The sequence below is a fragment of the Propithecus coquereli genome, unplaced genomic scaffold (assembly GCF_000956105.1).
Source record: "Propithecus coquereli isolate 6110/MARCELLA unplaced genomic scaffold, Pcoq_1.0 Scaffold49, whole genome shotgun sequence".
Taxonomy (NCBI): Eukaryota; Metazoa; Chordata; class Mammalia; order Primates; family Indriidae; genus Propithecus; species Propithecus coquereli.
The window spans coordinates 2,029,197-2,039,811 of record NW_012150729.1 but is presented as its reverse complement, the minus strand read 5'-3'; the positions used below and the strand labels follow the sequence as shown (position 1 = coordinate 2,039,811).

Here is a 10,615-nt window from a genome sequence, read left to right as displayed (position 1 = left end):
CACTAGGTTCATCCTCAAGGATCAAGATCAGTGCAATTTCTCCCCCTGGATCCGTACCACTGATGTTGCACTTGTTTGTTAAGGCCAGATCCTGAAATCAGGACGTGCCTTTGTGTTACAGCATCACAGCCACAGATAACATGTTGGTGGCAAAGTTAGAGAGGACTCATCTGTTCAAGAAAGCTCTGCTTTCTGTGCATTTTCCAAACATTTCCCCTATTTAATCTGACAATTTCTTTGCACAAATAAGCCACGTTTTAGAATTCTTCCAACGTCTGTTTTCTAAATATTTTAGGATTCTAGCCTGATGCTAAGTCCTTGCCTCAGGAAGGGAGGAAACTGGGGAAAATTTGAGTTCTCATACATTTTCTAAGGGTGATGAGGACATGCTTTTATGAAGATACAGTTTTTCTTTGGAGGCTTCAGTTAGGCTAGACAATTGTTCTTCCTACTGAATGGAACCAGAGACTGAGAGGGGCATGAGGATGCTTTCCAACTTCACAGGAACCGGATGTGGAATACAAAGACTGTGATTCTTCCAAGATCAAGAGAGTTCCACGAGGAATCTGAGCTAATGAAATAATCTTGAGGCTCTGAGTTTAGCAGTCTAGAGTTACAAGCTTCAGGCTTCAGGGTCAACTTTTCTAACAAAAACCTAGGGTACGTACAAGAGTGTTTCTGCCTGGAGCTCTCCCTGCCTGGTGGGCCAGTGTCTGATCTCTGTCCTTTGTCTGCTGTGGAGTCAGGACATTCTAAGGCGACTTGATTAACTCCAGGGCCACTCCTTGTTCCAGCTGTGTCCAGCCTTGTCTGATCTATGCCAAAGCCCTGTGCCACCCATCACCAGCCTTGACCATGTCTATCCCCATTGCCTGCTTCAGGCAAGGTTAGCAGTTCGCTTCCCTAAAACATGTTTCTGTTTCTTTTGCTATAGTACAAGGATACACTGTTGAGTGTTAGGAAAGATGATATTTGAAAATCAAAACCTGAAATCTGATGGGCTAGGCAGTGCTCCTCTTTCGAGATGGGAACAATCGGCTTAGCTGGCCGGGTGAGAGCTCAAGGCATGCAGCAGCAGCCTGACGCTGGGGCTTGGGTGGTGGATGGAGTCAGGGTGGGTCACAGTTCCATGCTGCCGAGCCAGCTGGAGCCAGGGTCACAACAGCTCAGGGAGAATTCCTTGCAGTTAGGGTTTTATCTGGAGCCTGAGACAGCAGCTGCTCCTTTATTTCTGGTCACCCAGGTCTTCGCTGATTTATTCTGAAGACCTACAAGAACCCCAAGCCCAAGCGTGGTTTTCCAGGAGAAGGAATCCTAGAGCCTCTGTGTCTGAACTAGAGTCAAGTCAGCCCTTGGCATGTTGAGCTTCTGTGGAGTCCAATTCCTCTCGGGAGAATGCACAACCCGACCCCTTCCCGAAGGACCAACTAGCATTTATTATGCCCTTACTATGACCCAGGCACTCTCAGGCGTTTTCTATAGGGACCTCATGGCATTGGATTCTGTGACATTCTGTGAGTGTGTATTATTACTGCCATTTTACTGTGGAGGAAACTGGGGCTCACTGAGGTAAAGAAACTCATGCAAGTCACATAATCAACAGGAAGCAGAGCTTGGTTTGAACCCAAGTCTGCTGGACCCCGAAGCCGGCAACTACGCTACAGAACAGGAAGAGAAATCCCTGTGATGGGATCGTGATTAGGTATGATTATTTACATCATAAAGGATTTTTTCATGTCCACATACATTAAACACACAGAATTCCCCTAAATAGTGAAATAAATCTACTAGTAGATTTCAAACATTTGATATTGCAAAAATCAAGATATGCTACTTTACAGCAAAGTGCTTTATTGCGTACAGCAAGCCACAACTTGCGACTTTTGTGTCTCTGTTTTCTTGGCAATGTTCAAGAATGTTTTCTTCTTCACTTAATTACTTCCTGTGCTTTTGTTTGGGTTGCTTTATCCTTCATTTCCCCACACTATCATCTTAATAATTAAGCTTTTCAAATGTGATAATACCTTTTCATAAATTCTCAGGAATATGATGTTTTCACCACCAGGCTATTTTGTTCCAGAAAAGAGAAATAACAACTAATCTTGGATTCAAGAAGAGGCTTTGAAATCCTGGAAAGAAAAAACAGCAACTCCAAAATAATGCTGCCATCCACTCCTGCCCTCCCCTTCCACTCTGTGCAGCCTCCTCTGCTGGTGGCCTTGCTGGCAGGCACCGGTGCTGGGCCCCCTTCCACCGTGCACCCTAATCGCATTAAGTCCATTAATGATCCATTTGTTTCTTCTCCTCCTGCATCCACAAAAGGAAATGCATTATTCATGGATAACCTTTCTCCCCTCTCCCTTTGCGTTTTATCAATACTAGACTATATGAATCTCATGTTGTTGCACAGGCTGCGATATCGGCTGTTTTGGTGGCTCTGATGTGAAATTACACCATTGTCAGCAGACGTTAACAAGGCTCAAGAAAACATCTGTGTGGCAGCTCTCTGTTTTGCTCAGAACTCCAGCCGTCCTTCTTAATGGCTTTCAACTGACCCACTTCCGCAGAAAGCAGGCGGAACCTCTGTTCTATTCTCTTGGGGAGATGCCACTTGCCTCTTGTTTATCTAATAAATATCCTACTGGCAACTGAAACCTCCTCTGGAGGCACAAGGATCGTGAGTACATCTTTTCTCCATGCTGTCTTTGATCAGCAACACCAACAAAATAAAGCTAAGTCCTAAGAGCTGCAGCCGTATCTTTAACTGGCCTATTCTACAGTATTTCAGGCCCAGGGTCCTTGGGGGATGGAACTCAGTGCCTTGTCTTGTACCAGTAAAATCTCATTTAAAATGGTTGCTCAGTCTTCTGCTTAGCCACATATGGCTTTTTAAATTTAAATGAATAGAAATTGAATTTTCAGTCACACTAGCCACAGTTCCAGCGCTCAATAGCCATGAGTGGCTAGTGACTGCCGTATTAGACAACACAGTGGCATTTCTATCATCTCAGAAAGTTCTAGTGGATAGCACTGGTCTAGCCATGATAAGGGCTAACATTTTCTGAGTACCTGTTATGTGCCAGGAACTGTTCTCGGCACGTGACATGTTTGAATTCTCTTACTCCGTACCACAAACCTCTGAGCTAGGTGCTATTATTCGTCTGGTTTACAGATGAGCAGACACAGGCACAGAGCCTGTTTACATCATAAAGCCACTCGCATGGCATCCTCAATATGTGGAGAAAACAAGACCAGCACAGGCAGTTTGTCTCCAGAGCCCAAGCTCTCACCTCCTGCTTCTTCACACTGGGCGCATTAAGAAGAGACTGAGCTCCAGACCACTTTTGATTTAAAGAAATGATTTTACTTTAAAAGAATGAAAGACTATTAATCTATTAATCATCACTTCTCTGCCCTTCCCAGCCCTGACGCTGCTTTTGGCAGATGGCTGACCTTCCATTTCATAAAAAGGAACGAGGCACCACACCTGGTTCCCTCAGCCACTTTCTTTGCTCCGTGAACAGTGCCCTGTTTCTTCATTAATTTTTGTCTTCTTCCCTCTTGTCTCCTCCCAGGAAGGGCTAATTCCTTTACTGGCCTACCTCAGCTCATCCTCTCCCACCTCACTCAGAACCAAGCTGCTGTTATTTGCTTCCTTTCTCATCAACTTCAGTTTTTCCCTCCTGTAAGATTCTTTGTCTTTGCAGAAAACATACACCGTACTTCTCTCTCTGACTCCTTTGTTTAGATAGGCCAGCCTCGCCTCCAGTCCTCCTTTAAGACGCAGTAGGCATCATTCAGGAGGCCCTGCAGCCCTGTCCCCTCCCTTCCCACAGACCAGGCCGCCAGGCTGGTGGACCTCCTCAGAGCTCCCGTGGCCTGCGCTTACCTGACTGCAGTCTTTACCATGTGTGGAGCAATGTATTTACATTTCTATTTTCTCTATTAAATTGTTTACTGCGTGAGAGTAAGGATCAAGTTCTAATCATCTCTGGATCTTGCCAACAAGTGCGATGGCACAATATAGGCACTAAATAAATGTTGATTGGCATATAACCAATTATTTTAAAAAGAAAACAGCAACAAATACCTAAACATGTCGACTTTCTTTTGATCCTACTTCCTCCTCTGATATTTTATCCTCAAACTTCTTGAAAATTTATCTACAATCCTTATTCATTACCAATTAGTCTTTATCTCCTTGTGATTTGGCCTCTGCCCATCAACACAACACAAAACAAAACAACACAAAACAAAACACCAACATCCTAAACACAAATGCCATGTCTGTACCCTTGTTAAGGTTTGGATCATAATCCTGAAAAACATCCTGAATGCCATAATCCTGAAATGTTGAACTACATAAAGATCAAAATCCCTAAAGTCCCAAATTCCTAATGTCTAAAATCCTGAAAATCAAAATCACAGGGTAGTTGCATCATGTCAGGGCAACTCTTACAGACTATCTCTGTGCAATTGCCCACAGTCTACCCCTGTAGTGCACTTTTTCATATGGTGAATTCTCTTTTTAGTTTTTTTGGGTTTTTTTCTTTTTTTAGTTTTTTTTTTTCCACTTTTAAAGTGTGTTATTTTTTACAATTCACTATGCTGTGTATTTCATCTTGCCTTCATTTCCAATACTGGAGGTGTAAATTATGCAGAGACTTTTAGAGAGTCTAATTACTTTCATGCAGTTTTTGAAAATCTGACTCTGCAAAAGTACATTATCACAACTTGACTTTGTGTGTAAGCATTATGAGTATATATAAAAACATTGAAACTTCCTCAACAAATGAAGAGATGTCCTTGTACATCTGCATTTGTGAAAGATAAAATCTCTGTGAGATCCTGGCTCCTGGTGACTGCATTTGCAGTGGTGACCCATCGAAGTTTTTGATCGAAGTTTATAAAGCTGGGTGCATACAATTACCGATCATAGTGATATGCGTTTACACATTTCCCTTTTTGACCCATTTCTTTATGAATGCGGTTTGTTTGCTCATAACTGTTATACCTTTGTGTTTTTAGTACACCAGAGTGTTTATGCTTGCAAAAATATGTTTATTATTATTGCCTATTTTATTGTGCAAAGTGGCCTGTGAAGTGTTCTGTCACTTTTTTATATGTTTCCCAAATAAATCTCCTTTTAAAAATGCAAATAAACATCTTTTAAAGAACTTAAAAAATTATGTTAAAAATTATATTTTAGACTTTAGGGAGGCTGATCTTTCAGGATTTCAACATTCAGGATGACAGCATTCAGGACTGTGCCTTTCAGGGTCATGATCGGCTCCCCCTTGAAAACACAGTTTTAAAATTTGAAGTATTCGATATTGATGACCTTTCCTTGAAATTCTCCTGTCTCTTAAATTCTGTTCACTTTAGCATTTGGACTCTTGCTACTTCTTCGGCCAAATCATTTCTTCTTGATCTTGATCTTCTTGGCTAGCTTTTGCTCTTCTACCATTCAGTAATTATGGACAATCCTTAAGCTTTAGGAATTCTCTCTCCCCTTTATGATGTTATAAATTTCTATGATTTCGATTATTTTCCCCATGGGAATGACCCTTGCATTTATACTGTAATCACGTCCTTTCTTCTTAGCATCTCTACCTCCTGCTGGTTCTTGAAACTTAACATTTGTAAACTAATTTAATCCTTTTTGCTGTTAAACTTGTTCCTCCTCCTGACTGTCCAAATTCGGTCAATGGCATTGCTATTTTGCACTATATTTGAATTTCAAACTCATGTCTGATGTCTCCTATATTTCCAATCCCATATCCCCAATAAGTCATTATATCCTATTGAGTTGTCTTTGAAATTGCTCTCACTTCTGCTCCTTTCACATGCCTTTCATGTGGCCGCCTCCCTAATCAAGACCCTTATTTAACTCCTGTCTGTACTAATCTTCCAGCATCTAACCTCCTCTGGCTTCTAATACATCTTCACACCACTGCCAAAGTGATCTTCTCAAACAACTCTGATTACATCTGATTATGTCTTTTCCTTATTCAGAATATCTTTAATGACAGCTCCATGCCTATTTAATAAAGTCCATATCATTTGCTTGACAGTCAAGGACTACATGTAACAATTTTTCTTTGCATTTTTATCTGGTTGTTCTCCTGCATATACCCTGAATGTCTCATTGTTTCCCAATACACTTTCTAATGTTTTACCTCCACAGTTTTAAAAAATATATTCTCCTTTCTGCTTAAGTTGCCCTAGCCCACTCCCCCTTCTTCTCCACCTCCAGTTCTACTTATTCAAGTGCTTTCTTTTCAATGCCCTGCTCATGTCAGGTTTTGGTCTGAAATGTTGGTTCTTGGCTCGCTCATGGTCGAAGAATGACCAGACACACCAAAGTAAGGCAAGCACGAAAATGAGGTTTATTTAGGAGAGAAAGATAGGATTATAGGGCAAGAGCAAGATACAGGTTTACAGAGAGTGATACATATGCCGCAGATGACAACTGGACCCATCGTCACAGCAAAGGGAGAGCAAAAGGAAGGGTACAAAAGGGCCCGGTTATGGTCTGTGTCTTGTTTTATAGTGCCCGGACTGGGACCTCCCTGTGGCTCAGATGCCACCACGGAACCACTTTGATTGAACAGTTGGGAGTTGCATGACTTGAGTCTTATTGTGCATGTAGATGTCCCATGAGCCTCTCTGAACGCCCATTTTGGGGGTGCGGGAATTGCAGCAGCGCCCACTTTCATCCCTAGGAGACCAAGAATCCCTCACTATCTACCTAACATTCAGATGCTATCTGCTCCCTGAAGACTTTCCTGATGACTACAGTCAAGAGTGATCTCTTTGTTCTGAACTCCCAGGATAGTCTGTCTGGGCTACTGTGAGACATGCTGCCCTGTGCTTGTTACTTGACCTCATGTCTTCTATGAGATGGTAGCTCCCTGAGTATGAATGCATGTCTAATTCATCTTCATATTCCTCACAATATTTTGCTAAGGGAAGATGCCGAGTCAGTATTTATTAACTATGGGAAGCCCCTAGCTTTTATACTGCATTCCTTTTGTCTGGTGTATTGCATTAGCAAATCCACTACGACAACTTGAGCAGGAATGAAAGAAGAAACTGAAAACCTGTGATTTAAATAATGGTTGGAAGCTCTGTGATGTGTCTATTATTTAATTTTTCTTAAACTCATTTTGGGTGATGAAAGAGTATAGATAATAAGTCAAGGTTTGAAGAGAAGACAGTTAAATCCTGATCTTGTCCTTATTGCTAGCCTTTCTGTAATATGCACACATCCTTTCCATTCCTTAGCTTCTTCCTCAAGGGAAGTGGCATCACTGGGCTACCTCAAAGGAGCCATGGTGATACCTACAAATTACCTTAACACTTAAAGTGTTGAGACCATGTGGCCATCACTCCAGCCTATTGGCTTTCTTCCCTCTGAGTTCCCATGACTTGTCTTGGATACTCTGCCAACTTACACACACTATAGTGGATTGAATAGTGGCTCTGAAAACATATGTCCACATCCTAATCCCTGGAACCTGTGAATGTTACCCTACATGGTAAAAGACGGCAAAAGATGCGATTAAGTTAAGGATCTTGAGAGGAGGCGTTTATCCTGAATTATCTGAGTGGGCACTAAATGCTGTGATGTATATCTTTATAAGACAGACCCACAGAAGGCAATGTGAGGACAGAGGCAGGGATCAGAATATGTGGCTACAAACCAAGAAACACCAGGATTGCCAGCTGCCGTCAGAAGCTAGGAGGGAGGTGTGGGAAGAATTCTACCCTAGAGCCCTTCAAGAAAGCGTGGACCTCTGGCCTCCAGAATTGTGAGAGAATACATTTCCGTTTTAAGCCACCACATTTGTGGCAATTTGTACAGCATCTCTAGGAAACCAATATACTCAGCCCATCCTGTGATACATCTTATACTGATGTTTAATATTTGTACCCATATTTTGACTTTCTTGAGAGTGACTTGAGTTAATAACCACTATACTTAAAACTTTTCCTTTCAAAAGTTATTTATTGAGACTCTACTATATGTCAGACACAATTTTAGATCCCAAAGTTATACACCCAGGAATGGAACAGGAGTCCTTATTCTCTCAGTTATTAGAGAATTGGCCATGCAGACTTTTGGTGTGCTTAAGGAGCTAATGACTCAACATGTTCACACACAAGGATTGATAATGGGGTCAATACCATTGTGGCAGTAACGGATCTGCTGAAACACAGAAACTTGCAAATGGAACCAACACCATTGTGGCCACACCAGGCCTTTTCTTGGACTATAGACAGACTACCCCAGGTTTTATGTATAAAAACCTACAGTGTCTAGTTATTGATGAGGCTGATGGCATCTTAGATGCTGGGTTTGAAAAGAATTTAAAGAAAATTATTAAACTTCTACCAACACATAGATAGAACATGCTCTTTTCTGCCACACGAACTCAAAAAGTTGAAGACCTGGCAAGAATTTCTCTGAAAAAGGAGCCATTGCATGTTGGTATTGATGAAGATGAAGCTAACACAACAGTGGATGGCCTTGAGCAGAGATATGTTTTTTGTCCCTCTGAAAAGAGATTCCTTCTGCTTTTCACGTTCCTTAAGAAGAACTGAAAAAAGAAACTGATGGTCTTTTCATCTTGTAAGTCCTGAAATACCACGGAGTTGTGAACTATATTGATGGGCCTACATTGGCCATTCATTGGCAGAAACAATATAAGCATACAACTACATTCTTCCAGTTCTCCAATGCAGATTCAGGGATATTGTTGTGTTCAGACAGGGCAGGGAGGGGGCTGGATATTCCTGAAGGGGGCTGGATTGTTCAGTTCTAGGGTCCAGAGGACCCTAGAAATATAGTCATTGTGTGGGCAGAATAGCCAGAGGCCTAAACCAAGAGAATATGCCTTGTTCATTTTGTGCCCAGAAGAATTGGGTTTCCTTCCTTACTTGAAGCAATCCAAGGTTCCATTAAGTGAATGTGACTTTTCCTGGTCTAAAATTTCTGACATTCAGTCTCAGCTTGAAAAATTGATCAAAAAGGACTACTTTCTTTGTCGGTCAGCCCAGGAAGCATGTAAGTCATGCACACGACCACATGATTCTCATGCTCTGAGATGGATCTTTACATTTGCCTCAAGTTGCTCTGTCATTTGGTTTCAAGGTGTCTCCTTTGTTGATCTGAACATGAACAGCAATGAAGGCAAGCGTGCACAGAGAGGAGGCAGCGGTGGATTCAGCCACTGGAAAGCCAGGAAAGTTGAGAAGTCCAAAATCTTTAAAAGCTTTAGTAAGAAATCATCTGACAGCAGGCAGTTCTCTCACTGAAAATACACCTTCCTTTTATCTTGAATAACTTTGTCCTGAAGTGGATTTTTGTTTTTCTTTGCTCTAACAAATGAATTTTTGTAGCCTTAAGAATTTAGACTGATCTCACAAGAGTATAAACTAGCTTGGGTTGTAAGCACTGTTATTTCCAGCAAGTCTCTTTTTTATTTTGGGATATAAAATAGACTTTAACTGTTCTTGGTTGCCCAACAGTAAAGCAAGGAATCTTTTTGGTCTCTGTTGGGATTATATAATATGTTAATTTTCAATACCCCTCCTCAAATCTATGTCATTGTTTTAATGCAATTATTTTTGTATGTTTAAAAAAATAAATAAAAGCTTCTTACTATCAGGATGAAAAGTTCAAATTCTCTTTATGATGGAAAGTACGAGCTTATTCTTGAGAGGATAGCAGGTGTCATTGTTTATCTGGTCTATCTACTGCAGTGAAAGTTGGAGACGTTATTTAGGCAATGAGACACAATAGTGCTGTCACTGAGGTTGGTGAGCTGTCCCCACATGGTATGATTATGACTTTGATGTTGTTAGCACTGAAGTCCTTGGAAACAGGATGAAGTGGAAAAGTAGGCACCAAGTGAGAACTCTGTCCCTGCAAGGAATACCCATTTGATGGATATAAATGACATTAAGTGCTTCCTGTCACTGGATCACATCAGTTAGGACTCTGCACAGCTGATCTGTGATACAAGCCGAAATTAAGTATGCTGGAAAAAAAATGGCAAAGTCTGTCATTTTAGCAAATTAGAAAATACATGTAAAAATCTCCAAGTGGGCATTTTAAAGTGAAGTGAGCAAGTTCCTAAGAAATGTTTACTGTGTATTCATTGTTTTGTGCTTTGCCAGACATAAAGGAGACATGCTTTCAATTCATAAAGGGCATAAAGTTTCAACAGGATAGAAAATTATAAAGAAGCTTGACAAAAATATATAATTTTTTTGAAGCATGTTTTGACACTTGGAAGTCCCTAAGTGGAAAGTCCTGTTGGGCAACCAGGTTAAAAGGTGAAAAGGTAGGACTTGGGTCTGTCTCAGCCTTGGAGCACCAAGTTTGAATCAGTGGGGCAGGAGAAATGGCTGGAGTGGAGGGGCAGGGTGGGATTAATAACAAATGAGCTTGTTTATGGACTGCAAGGACCAGATTGGCTAGTACAGTGATTCACGGTCAGAGTAGTGGGATGTTTTAGGTACGTAAGTTGGATCCAGATTGCTAAAGGTCTTGTATTAGTTTTCTTTTTTTGTTTTATTGTTTTTTTTTTGGAGATAGAGTCTCGCT

General features: G+C 41.2%; 1 pseudogene; it reads left to right on the top strand.

Annotated features, from left to right (window-relative positions):
* The first annotated feature begins 1,024 nt into the window (after positions 1 to 1,024).
* Positions 1,025 to 9,321, top strand: LOC105819539 (annotated as a pseudogene).
* The last annotated feature ends 1,294 nt before the right edge of the window (positions 9,322 to 10,615 follow it).